Source organism: Pseudophryne corroboree, chromosome 3, assembly GCF_028390025.1.
Source record: "Pseudophryne corroboree isolate aPseCor3 chromosome 3, aPseCor3.hap2, whole genome shotgun sequence".
NCBI classification, from domain to species: domain Eukaryota; kingdom Metazoa; phylum Chordata; class Amphibia; order Anura; family Myobatrachidae; genus Pseudophryne; species Pseudophryne corroboree.
Window position 1 is genome coordinate 434,304,939 of NC_086446.1, and position 17,535 is coordinate 434,322,473.

General features: G+C 46.1%; 3 long non-coding RNA genes across 3 annotated transcripts in view; 1 reads left to right on the top strand and 2 right to left on the bottom strand.

Annotated features, from left to right (window-relative positions):
* Nucleotides 1-516: 516 nt before the first annotated feature.
* On the bottom strand, nt 517-5,488 carry LOC135055864 (uncharacterized). Its single transcript, XR_010243828.1, has 3 exons — nt 5,442-5,488; nt 1,387-1,436; nt 517-766 (listed from the first exon to the last, which is right to left on the bottom strand). It is a non-coding gene; the product is annotated as an uncharacterized LOC135055864 (long non-coding RNA).
* Nucleotides 5,489-5,490: 2 nt separating this feature from the next.
* Nucleotides 5,491-17,535, bottom strand: part of LOC135055866 (uncharacterized) — a 205,399-nt gene continuing 193,354 nt past the window's right edge. Inside the window, exons 2-3 of the long non-coding RNA XR_010243830.1 lie at nt 5,601-5,666; nt 5,491-5,509 (exon numbers count right to left, since the gene is read on the bottom strand). This is a non-coding gene — a long non-coding RNA (uncharacterized LOC135055866). The remainder of the gene's footprint in view (nt 5,510-5,600; nt 5,667-17,535) is intronic.
* The window catches only part of LOC135055868 (uncharacterized), a 115,457-nt gene continuing 103,745 nt past the window's right edge, over nt 5,824-17,535 (top strand). Inside the window, exon 1 of the long non-coding RNA XR_010243831.1 lies at nt 5,824-5,948. This is a non-coding gene — a long non-coding RNA (uncharacterized LOC135055868). The remainder of the gene's footprint in view (nt 5,949-17,535) is intronic.

Here is a 17,535-nt window from a genome sequence, read left to right on the forward strand (position 1 = left end):
ATTTACTGTGCTAGATAAGAGACTGTTAATAAATAAAAAATAATAAAAAAATATACACAAGCACAAACCACATGCAGACACAAATTCCTTGTCAAATGGGATAATTATAATACTTATGTAGCACTTTACTCTTACTGGACTCAAAGCACTTAACTGACAAATACATTGAATAAATCATTGAGTTTAAGATTCACTCAATATGATGAAATTAAATAATTTGCTGAGTGAACAGATGTGTCCAATAGGAGCATCTTCCAGGGTGTGTAGGATAGAGCGTACTAGACCAGGTGCACCGTGGCAGAGGCTGAAGCATTTGTTTACATTTACAATGTAGTTGCCTTTTTAGTATACTATAGGAAAGACAGTTCAGCTGTTGCTCCAGCAAAGCTGTAATATCCCTGTCGTTTCCAATACAGAAATACAGGTCGGTGCTACCTGCGATTATTATGCAGCACACATGCCATTGATATGGTGAGTACAGCCCTCCCCACCAATGAACAAATCCACACAAGTAACTTTAGTACATGGAAAAGCCTTTAATCTCTCTGTAGACAAAGCCATCTGTTACGTGTCACCTGGATGAGGGACCTGTGTCCTTGTTTTTTCTCATGTGCCTGGAGTCAGGAGGGTTCTGTAGATCTGGCCATGATCCCTGTGTATGAAATGAATGATGTTACAGCTCTCCTCCTGCTGTAGAATTGGAGGTGGTCCGGGAGCACAGAGAAGGCCCCCGCTGAGTGTAAAGGTCACAGTCCAGGTAATCACACTTTGAAAAGGAATAGGAGATTAAAATTGAGGTGTATTTATTACATTCAGGACAGTAATGTATAGAGCTGAGAAAGTTGGCAATCAATAATAAATTGATTACATCCCCCCAATAAAAGATCCCGCTTGATATGTAATCTACTGTTAATGATTTTAATGAAATGTATGTCGTGAGACACTGCTCACATATCAGTCACTAATACAGAAGCATTTCAGGGCTTGGGTATATATGGTCACCGGATTAAATAATTACATATAGCTGTTAAAAAGTTTTCAAAAGGGCGGAGAAAACGTGTTCTTTACAGTAATATATAGTAATACAGTTCTTTATATATTACAGGATTTACTCATGAGCAGACTAGCTGCACTCCCTTCACCTGGAGTACCAGTATTACTGGGATCTCTGTCTGTGCTGCAGAGGTTTGTGTGAGAGTAGTGCACACTGCAAGGAATATTCCTGTAGATTCTCAATCACTGCCACTAATTGCTTTTGATTTCTATCTGGTAGCATGAATCTGATACAACCATTTTTCAATATTTCAACGGACATGCAGAGAAACAATGACCTTGGCATAACCTTTAGATGTATGGTACATGATTCTACACTGCAGTTCAACTTACCAGTTCACTATTCATAGTGAATATGGAAGGCAGACACCTAAACATCAGACCTGCAGATACAAGACAGAGTTATTATAGAACAATACAAACTACATATTCATGTATGAATAACATACCCATTATTTGGATTAAATTATTTTTCCCATCATTTACATACAAGCAAAATGTTAAAATAGTTTTGATCCAATTAACCATGTGATGCCAGCTGAGCCTATAAGACAGATAGCTTTATACAAACGGTTTTATAGTGATAAGGCAGGGATGGGGAAAATTCGGCCCCCCAGCTGTTGTTGAACTACACATACCAGCATGCCTTGCTACAGTTTTGCTATTTGGCTATGCTAAAGCTGTTGCAGGGCATGCTGGGATGTGTAGTTCAACAACAGCTGGAGGGCCGAAGGTTCCCCATCCCTGGTGTAAGGCAGTGGTTCTCAAACTTGGTCATCAGACTCAACAGTTCACGGTTTCCAGGTCACCTGGCAGGTGCACATGTGTACTCATTGCACACTGACACGTATTAAAAGATCCACAGGTTGAGCTGATTATTTTACTAATTATTTTCCGGTCAAACCACAGAAAATGCCATTTTCAGAGGTTTGGACGCTTACCACATATGCAATCTTGGATGTGGCGGCCAATGCCATCTTTAGATGACATTGCCCAATAGAAACCTAGGGTCTTCTATTCACATTTCCCCCCAAAGAGGGATCCAATCGGATCCCTCCCAGCACCCCCTGGGGCGCATGCGTCACATGATGCATGTGCAGAGGGACTCCATGGTCCTAAACCCGGCAGTCCTTCTATAGCAAAGGACAGCTCTTCTCGGGAGCGCTGTCCTTTGTGATTTTCTTTAAGTATACGGCATTAATAAACGTTGTTATACTTGTGATGAGCGGCTGTATGTGAATGTGATGCGTCTGTCATCCTGGCCTCTGTGAGTAGACCTGGAAAACATGCACTGTTTGGGGTCCTGAGGACTGAGTTTGATAACCTATGGTGTAAAGTGATGCTACACTCATCTATCACAGAAAACTTTCACCTCTACGTGCATCATATGAGAAAAGTCAACTTTGGGCCTTGTGACAGCTTTCAGAAAGGTTATCATTTTTTACTATATTACTATTTGTATCACCATACAAACATATAGCTATGAAGCACATCTTGCATCTGTAAAGGATGTTGCTAATGTGTTCTGTGTTTGAATGCCAGTACAGTATGTGTGTGGTCTGAATATATATCTACTGTGTGTAGTTATATAAATATATAGTCATGTTGATATTTGCAGCACGTGTGTTGTAAAAGCCTGGGGTGTGATGTATATCTCTGGACATGTACAGCCCCCCTTCCTCTCTGCAGTGAAGATTGATGCTGTGTATTTGTAATCTGCTGTAGCAGCAGCAGCACACAGCTCCCCGCTGCGCCCCATCTCCCAGCATGCTCTGCCACCACAGGCAATGCGCTCTGGAGCTCAGCCTCAGCGTGACTGGACTGCAGAGTCTCCACACCTCCCCCCTACATGTCTCTCTAATGCAGGGGGGAGGAGGGGGTCCTGGTCCCTTTCCCTACTCTGTAATACACCTGATGTGGACAATAAAATGGCTCCAGCACACAGCCTTTTTTAATTAAAGGTTACATTTTCAAGCCTGTTTTGCAGCAGAAATAACATATATTCACAGTGTGATACAGTAAGACCATGACAAATCACTATAATTCCCAGCAGCATCTCCCAGTAGCTTTCATTTCATACATGCAATTTTCACTATTATATCTAAAGATGCTTCAGTGTGACCAATTGTTTCTCACTGAGCCGTGTCCCACATTGTCATACGTCTGCTATATTGCTGGATACAAGATCTGAGGTGGAAATTATGGGCCTGATTCAGAGGTGAGAAAATGCACATTAGGAGTGATAATTAGCAAGCTGCACATGTGCAGCCCAGGAGAAATCCTTATTGCGTATGTGCGTAAAAAAACTGCAAGGAGTACACATTTGCACACATCACTACTATTACCAAACAGCTTCTGTGATCCATGGGTGTATCAGGGTTAAGACTGGGAATGACCTAATGTCTTTGCAAACAGAGGAGGTGTCATGAGCGTGATCTGGGAGTGTCTTGGGCGTGTTTAAGCACGCGGCTCCGATCTCGCAGCAAGGCAGCCACAGTGACCATATCTTAAGCATTGCTCACATATGCAAACTTTGCAAAGTGTGCATTGCACTCTTGTGCACAAGGGTAATGCTTGAACTTCCATTTGCATATTTTCGCACTTGGGAATCCATAAGAAATTGCAGCCATGCATGGTCTGACTCAGGCCTTGTGTTCTCCTGAAATGGATGTGCTATACAAGATCGACAATCAGAATGTCAGCATTTACAATGTCAATACAGAAATGTCAACATGATGTGACCGTCGACAGCTGTCACATACAAAACCATTGTACATTAGTGTCAACATTCTGAATGTCAGCAATATGACCATATAATCCTGAAATTGGCCTCCTGCTCCGGTGAATGCACAGTGCGTCATGTATCCCTGTAAACCAGTGGTCAAAGTGGAATTTTGAGTGGGGGTATGGAAAAGCGAAGGTTGTAATTATGCGTGTTCGTGCTCTGGAAAAGGGGGCATGGCCACTCAAAAGGGGGCATGTCCTTCAGTGTAGTTTACCACACCATATACCCCTTATACACATTATGCACCACAATTGTAGGACCCCTTATACTATCTAGTACTGGTGCCCCTTTCACATTATACCACACAGTATGAGCCAAAATTCACATTATAGCACATGGTATGAGCCAAAATTCACATTATAGCACACAGTATGAGCCAAAATTCACATTATAGCACACGATATGAGCCGAAATTCACATGATAGCACACGGTATGAGCTGAAATTCACATTATAGCACACAGAATGAGCTGAAATTCACATTATGCCACATGGAATGAGACAAAATTCAGGGAGAGTGACAGCAGGGACATAGGGACAGGTAGAGTGACAGAGGGAGAGGGAAAGTGACAGCAGGGACATAGGGACCGGAAGAGTGACAGAGGGACAGGGAAAGTGACAATAGGGACAGGGAAAGTGACAGCAGGGACATAGGGACAGGGAAAGTGACAGCAGGGAGGGGAAGAGCAAGGGCATACAGTAGGGACTAGGGAGAGAGAAAGGCAGCAGGGTAAGATTACCTATTTAGCAGCTGCGGTGCATGAGGAGGATGTGGGCCTCGGAGATGGTGTGGAGGTGCAGAGAAGGTTTGAGGGCAGTAGAGGAGGCTGAGGACGGCAGCGGTGCAACGGAGGAGGAGGCTGCGGTTGGCGGCCTTTGGTGCGGTACTGGGTCCTATGACAGTGGAGCTACTATTGCAAATCTGCCGCGGACCGGCAGCCAATCAGGAGCGGTCACGCAGCCGCTCCTGATTGGCTGCCGGTCCATGTCAGATTTTACATAGTAGCGCTGCGGCGGCGGGGGTCAGTGCTTGAAGAAGTGCCGGTATGCCATACCGTTGTATACCAGCCAACTTCAAGCATTGCTGTAAACCTTTTACCTCCTGCCCTGCTGTGGAAACATACACATTTTAGATTGCTCTGAATAAAGTGTCCACTTGATTCCTTTGTTGCTTTAAATTCCTCAGATTAAATCACTCAGGATTCTGTGGTGACTCAGGGACATTCAATAGGGCTTCAAACAAGACATAAGGATCACAGCTCTTAGCAGGGTGCAGCACTTGAGACTCTTGCTTGCCACATGCAGAAATGTAGGAATACGCCAGTGCCAGGTGGGATTTGTTCCAGAGTGCCACCTGCTGCCACAGAAACATTATATGCAGTTAAGAGGAGGCGATTTCTGCAATCTGCGTTTATAGGATCAATGTGTTCAAGCACTGAATTATATAAGTTAGTTCAGATATGAAGAGATTATAAAAAGCCTTTCTAACAGTACACATTACGTATGTAAGCAGTAAGCAGGTCACTGCAGCTTTCAAAACTGATTACATACTACACAGTCTAAATATATCCCTATTAAATCTAGGTGAACCCGTATGTACCCACTTTATTCTACCTTCACAGCTTCCTCAGGAGTGACCATGGAATTGTTTCCAAATCAGCTCCCTGCAGCCCTGTATAATAACACAGAAGACACAGTATTATTGTAGACACTTTTTCTCATCTCCATGTTTTACTTTGTGCCCACGCTGTGGTTTAACTCACCCGCCTGATGTTGCTGATGCCACATGCATCCCACGAATAGGGTTATCGTCAATTCTTTCAGGAAGTCTAATAGATGATAGAAAAGTAATCACAATCATATAAAGCACATGAAAATCAAGTGTATAAGAGGGCAAGGGGGAAAGTGTCCTCAGAATCCCATTGCATCGTTCACCCACTCCTGCCAAGAGATCAGTAATGAAACATTTAGAATGTGTATGATCGTGCCAGAAGACCATGAGACTCTGCATACCCTTCATGACTTACTCTGAAGTAGAATGGACTGAATTGTAAAATAGAAAAGACTAATGAAGCAGTACTTCTAAAGCAGTGGAGTGATGTATTTATCAGGTAGGTGCCAATAAAAGGTGTGTGGGTTGTTGTTATGTTGCTTTCAGATGTTTGAGTGTCAAATGCCAGCTTGCTGTCAGTTGTAAATGTTGGTTGCCAGTCTCCTGGAATACCTACGGCTGCACCTTGTTGGAGAAGTGTCGTCGCAGCAGCACGGCGAGAGTACTGAGCACCATAACCGTGGTACACATTCTGCCAGGAGCATCACCAGCATGGCACAGGGTAGATGAGAAAGTTATTGCATAGCCACCTGAAGGAGGAGCGGAAGATGCAGAATAGATGATAGATTTAAGGAGAGGTACTCCAGCATTCACAATGCTCGCTCAGTCCCTCAGGCAGGCAGAATGTCCTCTCACCCTCTGCCCCTGAGTGTCTCTGTCTAAGGTTTTTAGAGAGGATTATGGATCAGCAGAGATTAAGACTGGATAAATTACACTGACATCCATGATGGTGTGAGCGAGGCCAGGCATCTCGTCTCTGTCACAGAAGCCATATTAATGTGCATTATGTGTCAGTTATATCCTAATAAGCCAAGTCTGAGAGAGGATTGTCAGGTAATTGCCATGGAATGATCAGCTGGTTCCTACTTGTAAGAATCTCCATTATGGCTTTGACAGGTCATTTTGTACCTATGATGTGCACATTAATTATTTTGCTGTGACCCATACAGAAATGTATAGCCCTGAACTTAAGCAAGGTACAGTATGCAATAATTGGGCCAATCAGATGATTTTAGGCTACTATTTTTATCACACCAAAAGCAGTAGGGTTGTGTGAAGAAAGCAGTAGGGTTGTGTGAAGAAAGCAGTAGGGTTGTGTGAAGAAAGCAGTAGGGTTGTGTGAAGAAAGCAGTAGGGTTGTGTGAAGAAAGCAGTAGGGTTGTGTGAAGAAAGCAGTAGGGTTGTGTGAAGAAAGCAGTAGGGTTGTGTGAAGAAAGCAGTAGGGTTGTGTGAAGATACAGGTTTCCAAATCACTCAGGCATAGTGGTAGATGAAAACCCCACAATGGTTTATGGAACAGAATGGTTTATAAACAGTTCAGCACACTTCTGTAATCCAATTCCACATGACATTTCCCACCACAAACTCCTGACAGAACATTACTTATTTTTTTTTTTTTACATGAAGCCCGAGGTTACGTGGCTTCAGGGGTGTATCTAGGGGTCCGGGCGCCCCTTGCAAAGTAAGGGATTGGCGCCCCCCATATTTGAAATAGGGAAGGTGCATGTGCAAAAAAGGGACATGATCTTGTGGGAAAGGGGCATGACCATACAATAGTTCCCCCAATTCAAATTACGCTACACAGTAGTAACCCTTATACACATCATGCCCACACAATAGCAGTTCCCTTTACACATTATGCCCACACAGTAATTCTTATAACACTGAGGAGACATCAGCCGTGCTTGGCCTGGCTGAGGATGCACTGCCACCCAAGGTCAGGTAGTATAATCAAATAGTAGTGCAAAGAAGTGCAGTGCAGCACACTACCCAGTGGTGCAAGTAGAAAAAAAAATGTTAGTGGTACTGTGTGCGCGCTAGTGATGAGCGGATTCGGTTTTACTCGGTTTTACTCGGTTCTCAAAACCAAATCTTATTGGCTCACTGATGTCACGTGTTTTGGATAGCCAATAAGATTCGGTTTTGAGAACCGAGTAAAACCGAGTAAAACCGAATCCGCTCATCACTAGCGCGCACACCCAAAAAATGGGTGGCCACATGGGGCGTGGCCAATGAAATTGGGGGTGTGATACACATATGACCCCAATACTGCAGTGCCAGATACACATATGCCCCAATAGTGCTAGATAAACATATGCCCTCACAGTGCCAGATACACACATACTCCCACAGTGCCAGATACACACATGCCCCCACAGTGCCAGATATGCCCCCACGGTACCAGATATGCCCCCCACAGTGCCAGATACACATATTCCCCTACGTTGTCAGGTATGCCCCTACAGTGCCAGATACACATGCCCCCATGGTGCCAGATATGCCCCCACAGTGCCAGATGTGCCCCCACAGTGCTAGATATGCCCCCACAGTGCCAGATACACATATGCCCCCACAGTGTAGATAAGCCCCACAGTCATATAATCATAGTCCCCATCCCCCTCCCAGCACATAGCCATAGTCCCCTCCCAGTAAATAGCCATAGCCCCCACCTCCCCAAGCGATAGCCGTAGTCCCCCCAGCACATAGGCATAGACTAAACCTCTCCCAACACAGTCATACAGTAGTCCCCACCTCCCTCTCATCACATAACAATAGTTCCCTGCCAACATAGATAGACATAGTCCCCCTCCCTGCACATAGCCTCTCACCTCCCCAAGCACATAGCCATAGTCCCCATCCCCCTCCCAGCACATAGCTGTAGTCCACCCTCAGCACATAGTAGTAGTCTCCCCCACTCCCTGCACATACATAGGCTCACCATACAGCACATAGCCCTAGACACCATCCCACAACATCCCAGCAGATAGCCGTAGTGTCTGGCAATACCTTCTGTGCCGAGCTGCCTGGGATGGAGGGCGGAGGATCGCTCTGCAGGCAGGAGCTGACCAAATTACGTGAAGAAACGGAAAAAAACTACAGCTCCCAGCAGTCCTTGCCGCTGGGAGCTCCCGACAGCTAGGGTTGCTGGGAGTTGTAGTTTATTTTCAGTTTCTTCCCTGTAGTGCATTGTGGTGCCGGACACCGGCGCCAGCTCCTGCCTGCTGAGCGATCCTCCACCCTCCATCCCAGGCAATGCACACGCAGCTCGGCACAGCAGATATTGCCAGACAATACAGCTTAAGGGAATCCACCCATTGGCCGAGGGTGGCACCATCAGGTGGCGCCCCCTGCTCGGCTGGCACCCCCGGCGAGTGCCATCCTGGCCAATGGGTAGATACGCCCCTGCATGGCTTCATCACCCAGTGCAAACCCGTGCTGGGGGCGTAGGTAGGACTTTGGACCCTCTCCAAAAGGAGAAGGGCCCCGTTACTCATCACCCATTCAGAGCCAAAAGGCCTACTGAGGGGAAAAAGGATCATCGGGTCCCCCCTTGCTGAAGCGTAGAGGGACCCCTTGAATCCCCGACACCCGTAGCTAAAAGGCCCCCTAGGGGGCAAGGGTCTTCAGACTTCCCTCCGTCTCACTGCTCAGGGTCGTCCCTTTCTCCCCAGGGTTGGCCGAAACTTCCCCCTGAGGAACGAAAAAAACCTTTAGCCCTCCCCAAAAGGAGAGGTCCTTGGCAACAAGAGGAGTCGGTGGCCCATAAGGATCTCACCTAAACCCCACGAAAAAGTGACAAACACAAAAAACATAAAAAGGTCTGGTTAAGTGCAAAAAGTGCAAACACATGTAAAAAATAAATAAATAAGCCCCTGCCAGAAGGCTGGGGGAAAAGTAAATATTCCTGCCCTAGCCAAAAGGTTGAGGCAAAGTAAGAAGTGTGGCAGACAGAAGTGGGGAAGTGCAAGTGCAATAGTGCCATACTCGTGCATGGTGGGGCGCAAACCAGTGCATTTTCAGGCACCCCTGGCTCTGCTTGCACCAGGGGCACATAGCACCTCAGGCTTCAGGCTGCTCCTGACCTCCAGACAGACCAAGCTTCGTTCCCGCTCAATGCCAGGGTACGGGACCAACCCTCGGCACGAGAGTAGATGCAAAACCGGGCTGTTCTCCGCTCCACCACAAGGGTCCTATTTCACCCCTCTCAAAGATGCAGTTTTTATCCACTCTCGACCAGAGTCAGTCCCTCCCCAGCATGGTACTCAACAAGGTGGTTCACCCAGCGGTGAAATGAGCGATGTGCTAGATTGAGCCTGCAAGGCCAATCTAGCACCGTCGATAGCGACGCGTGGGGCCACACATCGCTATCACTGTGGGGCATACACACGGAGAGATTCGTGCTTAAATTCTAAGCAATCTAGTCAGATTGCTTAGAATTTAAATACGGATCTTTCTGTGTGTACCCTCCTTTAAGGCATTGGAATACAATACACATTCTAATCAAGATGATTACATCAGCCAGTGAGCCACCCTGTCTGGTCAGCTTACTGTTGGACAATAGACAGTAAACAAAAAGGGGCAATGGTACCTTATATGACTCCACCTTTGAGTGTCCACTGTGGTGTACAGTAAGTAAACAAAAGGAAACTAGGTCTAACGTTACATGAATGCATTACCTAGAGTGTAACAGATAACAACACAATTGCATATATTAATATTAAGGTTGATTTAAACACAATATTGGGTCAGCAGCAACATGCTATGGAGGATGAACAACTACACAAACTGAATATAGATAGTTATATAATGGGGCATGGGGGATAAAAAGTAAATATTAAACAGCAGGGGCGCCTCTAGATAGGAGGGGACCCGTGTGCAGACTCCGGTTGTGGGCCCCCTCCTCTCCCGTAGCCGTCACCGCTGCTGCTAGCGCTCTGAGCGCTGTAGACTCTGGCACAGTGCCAGAGTCTACAACACATGCGCAGGACTCTGAAAAATGTCCACCGCACCATTTTTTTCGGAGTCCTGCGCATGCTGTAGACTCTGGCACTGTGCCAGAGTCTCTAGTGGTAATTGCGCTAGCAGCGGCGCGACTGCTACGGTAGAGGAGAGGGCCCACACACGGTCAGTGATGGATTCCGGGAAAGGTGAGAATAGGAGAAATGGGTGCGGTGTGGGCCCCCCCTGGACTCAGGAGACCGCACACACTGCACCCATTATAGAAACGCGACTGTTTTGTTGACATGGGAAATGAGGCAATTATATTAATTTTCACAGACCTCTCATTTCCTCACAGGCTGGATCTGACCAGCTGCACAATATTTCTCAAAAAGGATGAGCCGATATCATGCACCTTGTGTAGTGTGTATACATTTCTGAAGATCTGTCTGACATTTGTACTAATATCTGCATCCCCTTTGTTTTGTTTGTGCTGTTTCTGTGACCGTATGGATGGCACGTAACAAGTGTGCTTTGACATTCATTCGCCTGTCGCACAGAAGATTTATTCTCGTCCAGCTATGAAGACTTGAACGTTGCATTAGAACACCAGTACTATAGAGAGAGAGAGAGTGAGAGAGAGAGAGAGAGAGAGAGAGAGAGAGAGAGAGAGAGAGAGAGAGAGAAACTGGTACTACATAAATATGGTAAATATGACTACTGAAATGAAATGACCACATGGAGGAAATTGTGAGAGGAGTCAGAGTTATATTAGTAAAAGGCAAAATAAACTAAAATATATATATATAAACTTAAAGTATGTAAATGATAAAGAGGACAGATGAAGATGTGAAATGGATAAGTTCTTCACTGTTCAAAAATAAGTGATAATGAGAAGGGCTGGTAGCATGGTGGCAACTAGCAAAGGAAGGGTATTTGAGATATTCTTTTATTTTGAGTTGTCACGAAACCATACACACATGACATGGATTATTCAGATCTGCAAACCTGCTATGTACTCTTGTATGCAAGCTGATTTATCTTCTTGCTTTTTGTTCATAAATTCGGTTTCACGCCTGTTCCATATAGTGATGAGCGGGTTCGGTTTCCGAGAAACCGAACCCACCCGAGCTTTACCTTTTTTTACACGGGTCCGAGCAGGCTCGGATCCTCCCGCCTTGCTCGGCTAACCCGAGCGCGCCCGAACGTCATCATCCCGCTGTCGGATTCTCGCGAGATTCGGATTCTATAAGCAGCCGCGCGTCGCCGCCATTTTCACACGTGCATTGAGATTGATAGGGAGAGGACGTGGCTGGCGTCCTCTCCGTTTTATACGAGACACTACAGTTGATCTGATTGCTTTGCTTGTTTATTTTACTATTGTGGGGAAGATTGGGGAGCAGCTGTTAGGAGGAGTACAGTGCAGAGTTTTGCTGATAGCGACCACCAGTTTTTTATCCGTTCTCTTCTCTGCCTGAAAAAAATGCTCCATACCATATCTGTGCTCAGTGTGCTGCATGATATATCTGTGCTGAGTGCTCACACTGCTTAATTGTGGGGACTGGGGAGCAGCTATAGCAGGAGTACAGTGCAGAGTTTTGCTGACAGTGACCACCAGTATACGTTTGTCTGCCTGAAAAACACTCCTGTGGCTTTTTCTTTTATACTAGTAGCTTAGCAGTCTGCTGACAGTGTCCACCAGGTCCATTATACTGTATATAGCAGTACGGTAGGCCACTGCTGTACCTACCTCTGTGTCGTCACTCGTCATCCATAAAGTATACTATCTATCCATCTACATTGTATACCTGTGGTGGCTTTATTTTTTATACTAGTAGTTTAGCAGTCTGCTGACAGTGTCCACCAGGTCCATTATACTGTATATAGCAGTACGGTAGGCCACTGCTGTACCTACCTCTGTGTCGTCACTCGTCATCCATAAAGTATACTATCCATCCATCTACATTGTATACCTGTGGTGGCTTTTTTTTTTATACTAGTAGTTTAGCAGTCTGCTGACAGTGTCCACCAGGTCCATTATACTGTATATAGCAGTACGGTAGGCCACTGCTGTACCTACCTCTGTGTCATCACTCGTCATCCATAAAGTAATAGTATACTATCCATCCATCTACATTGTATACCTGTGGTGGCTTTTTTTTTATACTAGTAGTTTAGCAGTCTGCTGACAGTGTCCACCAGGTCCATTATACTGTATATAGCAGTACGGTAGGCCACTGCTGTACCTACCTCTGTGTCGTCACTCGTCATCCATAAAGTATACTATCCATCCATCTACATTGTATACCTGTGGTGGCTTTTTTTTTATACTAGTAGTTTAACAGTCTGCTGACAGTGTCCACCAGGTCCATTATACTGTATATAGCAGTACGGTAGGCCACTGCTGTACCTACCTCTGTGTCGTCACTCGTCATCCATAAAGTATACTATCCATCCATCTACATTGTATACCTGTGGTGGCTTTTTTTTATACTAGTAGTTTAGCAGTCTGCTGACAGTGTCCACCAGGTCCATTATACTGTATATAGCAGTACGGTAGGCCACTGCTGTACCTACCTCTGTGTCGTCACTCGTCATCAATAAAGTATACTATCCATCCATCTACATTGTATACCTGTGGTGGCTTTTTTTTTTATACTAGTAGTTTAGCAGTCTGCTGACAGTGTCCACCAGGTCCATTATACTGTATATAGCAGTACGGTAGGCCACTGCTGTACCTACCTCTGTGTCGTCACTCGTCATCCATAAAGTATACTATCCATCCATCTACATTGTATACCTGTGGTGGCTTTTTTTTTTATACTAGTAGTTTAGCAGTCTGCTGACAGTGTCCACCAGGTCCATTATACTGTATATAGCAGTACGGTAGGCCACTGCTGTACCTACCTCTGTGTCGTCACTCGTCATCCATAAAGTATACTATCCATCCATCTACATTGTATACCTGTGGTGGCTTTTAGTTGTGCGCATTAAAATATGGAGAACAAAAATGTGGAGGTTAAAAAAATAGGGAAAGATCAAGATCCACTTCCACCTCGTGCTGAAGCTGCTGCCACTAGTCATGGCCGAGACGATGAAATGCCATCAACGTCGTCTGCCAAGGCCGATGCCCAATGTCATAGTACAGAGCATGTAAAATCCAAAACACAAAAGTTCAGTAAAATGCCTCAAAAATCAAAATTAAAAGCGTCTGAGGAGAAGCGTAAACTTGCCAATATGCCATTTACGACACGGAGTGGCAAGGAACGGCTGAGGCCCTGGCCTATGTTCATGGCTAGTGGTTCAGCTTCAGATGAGGATGGAAGCACTCATCCTCTTGCTAGAAAAAAAAGACTTAAGCTGGCAAAAGCACAGCAAAGAACTGTGCGTTCTTCAAAATCACAAATCCCCAAGGAGAGTCCAATTGTGTCGGTTGAGATGCCTGACCTTCCCGACACTGGACGGGAAGAGCTTGCACCTTCCACCATTTGCACGCCCCCTGCAAGTGCTGGAAGGAGCACCCGCAGTCCAGTTCCTGATAGTCAAATTGACGATGTCACTGTTGAAGTACACCAGGATGAGGATATGGGTGTTGCTGGCACTGGGGAGGAAATTGACAAGGAGGATTCTGATGGTGAGGTGGTTTGTTTAAGTCAGGCACCCGGGGAGACACCTGTTGTCCGTGGGAGGAATATGGCCCTTGACATGCCTGGTCAAAATACAAAAAAAATCAGCTCTTCGGTGTGGAATTATTTCAACACAAATGCGGACAACAGGTGTCAAGCCGTGTGTTGCCTTTGTCAAGCTGTAATAAGTAGGGGTAAGGACGTTAACCACCTCGGAACATCCTCCCTTATACGTCACCTGCAGCGCAATCATCATAAGTCAGTGACAAGTTCAAAAACTTTGGGTGACAGCGGAAGCAGTCCACTGACCACTAAATCCCTTCCTCTTGTAACCAAGCTCCTGCAAACCACACCACCAACTCCCTCAGTGTCAATTTCCTCCTTACCCAGGAAAGCCAATAGTCCTGCAGGCCATGTCACTGGCAATTCTGACGAGTCCTCTCCTGCCTGGGATTCCTCCGATGCATCCTTGAGTGTAACGCCTACTGCTGCTGGCGCTGCTGTTGTTGCTGCTGGGAGTCGATCGTCATCCCAGAGGAGAAGTCGGAAGACCACTTGTACTACTTCCAGTAAGCAATTGACTGTCCAACAGTCCTTTGCGAGGAAGATGAAATATCACAGCAGTCATCCTGCTGCAAAGCGGATAACTGAGGCCTTGGCAGCCTGGGCGGTGAGAAACGTGGTTCCGGTATCCATCGTTAATTCAGAGCCAACTAGAGACTTGATTGAGGTACTGTGTCCCCGGTACCAAATACCATCTAGGTTCCATTTCTCTAGGCAGGCGATACCGAAAATGTACACAGACCTCAGAAAAAGACTCACCAGTGTCCTAAAAAATGCAGTTGTACCCAATGTCCACTTAACCACGGACATGTGGACAAGTGGAGCAGGGCAGACTCAGGACTATATGACTGTGACAGCCCACTGGGTAGATGTATTGCCTCCCGCAGCAAGAACAGCAGCGGCGGCACCAGTAGCAGCATCTCACAAACGCCAACTCGTTCCTAGGCAGGCTATGCTTTGTATCACCGCTTTCCAGAATACGCACACAGCTGAAAACCTCTTACGGCAACTGAGGAAGATCATCGCAGAATGGCTTACCCCAATTAGACTCTCCTGGGGATTTGTGACATCGGACAACGCCAGCAATATTGTGCGTGCATTACATCTGGGCAAATTCCAGCACGTCCCATGTTTTGCACATACCTTGAATTTGGTGGTGCAGAATTATTTAAAAAACGACAGGGGCGTGCAAGAGATGCTGTCGGTGGCCCGAAGAATTGCGGGCCACTTTCGGCGTTCAGGCACCGCGTACAGAAGACTGGAGCACCACCAAAAATACCTGAACCTGCCCTGCCATCATCTGAAGCAAGAGGTGGTAATAACGAGGTGGAATTCAACCCTCTATATGCTTCAGAGGATGGAGGAGCAGCAAAAGGCCATTCAAGCCTATACATCTGGCCACGATATAGGCAAAGGAGGTGGAATGCACCTGTCTCAAGCGCAGTGGAGAATGATTTCAACGTTGTGCAAGGTTCTGCAACCCTTTGAACTTGCCACACGTGAAGTCAGTTCAGACACTGCCAGCCTGAGTCAGGTCATTCCCCTCATCAGGCTTTTGCAGAAGAAGCTGGAGACATTGAAGGAGGAGCTAAAACAGAGCGATTCCGCTAGGCATGTGGGACTTGTGGATGGAGCCCTTCATTCGCTTAACCAGGATTCACGGTTGGTCAATCTGTTGAAATCAGAGCACTACATTTTGGCCACCGTGCTCGATCCTAGATTTAAAACCTACGTTGTATCTCTCTTTCCGGCAGACACAAGTCTGCAGGGGTTCAAAGACCTGCTGGTGAGAAAATTGTCAAGTCAAGCGGAACGTGACCCGTCAACAGCTCCTCCTTCACATTCTCCCGCAACTGGGGGTGCGAGGAAAAGGCTAAGAATTCCGAGCCCACCTGCTGGCGGTGATGCAGGGCAGTCTGGAGCGAGTGCTGACATCTGGTCCGGACTGAAGGACCTGCCAACGATTACTGACATGTCGTCTACTGTCACTGCATATGATTCTCTCACCATTGAAAGAATGGTGGAGGATTATATGAGTGACCGCATCCAAGTAGGCACGTCAGACAGTCCGTACGTATACTGGCAGGAAAAAGAGGCAATTTGGAGGCCCTTGCAGAAACTGGCTTTATTCTACCTAAGTTGCCCTCCCTCCAATGTGTACTCCGAAAGAGTGTTTAGTGCAGCCGCTCACCTTGTCAGCAATTGGCGTACGAGGTTACTTCCAGAAAATGTGGAGAAGATGATGTTCATTAAAATGAATTATAATCAATTCCTCCGTGGAGACATTCACCAGCAGCAATTGCCTCCAGAAAGTACACAGGGACCTGAGATGGTGGATTCCAGTGGGGACGAATTAATAATCTGTGAGGAGGGGGATGTACACAGTGAAAGGGGTGATGAATCGGACGATGATGAGGTGGACATCTTGCCTCTGTAGAGCCAGTTTGTGCAAGGAGAGATTGATTGCTTCTTTTTTGGTGGGGGCCCAAACCAACCAGTCATTTCAGTCACAGTCGTGTGGCAGACCCTGTCGCTGAAATGATGGGTTCGTTAAAGTGTGCATGTCCTGTTTATACAACATAAGGGTGGGTGGGAGGGCCCAAGGACAATTCCATCTTGTACCTCTTTTTTCTTTCATTTTTCTTTGCATCATGTGCTGTTTGGGGACTATTTTTTTCAAGTGCCATCCTGTCTGACACTGCAGTGCCACTCCTAGATGGGCCAGGTGTTTGTGTCGGTCACTTGGGTCGCTTAGCTTAGTCACACAGCTACCTCATTGCGCCTCTTTTTTTCTTTGGATCATGTGCTGTTTGGGGACTATTTTTTTCAAGTGCCATCCTGCCTGACACTGCAGTGCCACTCCTAGATGGGCCAGGTGTTTGTGTCGGCCACTTGTGTCGCTTAGCTTAGCCATCCAGCGACCTCGGTGCAAATTTTAGGACTAAAAATAATATTGTGAGGTGTGAGGTGTTCAGAATAGACTGAAAATGAGTGGAAATTATGGTTATTGAGGTTAATAATACTATGGGATCAAAATGACCCCCAAATTCTATGATTTAAGCTCTTTTTTAGTGTTTTTTGAAAAAAACACCCGAATCCAAAACACACCCGAATCCGACAAAAAATTTCCGGTGAGGTTTTGCCAAAACGCGTCCGAACCCAAAACACGGCCGCGGAACCGAACCCAAAACCAAAATACAAAACCCGAAAAATTTCCGGTGCACATCACTAGTTCCATATAGATTAATCAAATTGTGCTAATTGTGTGACCACATTAGACAGATCTAGTCACGTAAACTACTTGCATGGGATTGGCTGATCTATCAAGTGAAAGAGTCAATGAACTCAGCCCAGATTACCTACTGCAGTAAGAAAGAAAGTAGGATAATTGTAACAGACCCATGTGCCCAGTAGCGGATCTTGCCACGGGCAAGCAGGACTTTTGCCCGGGGCGCCGCC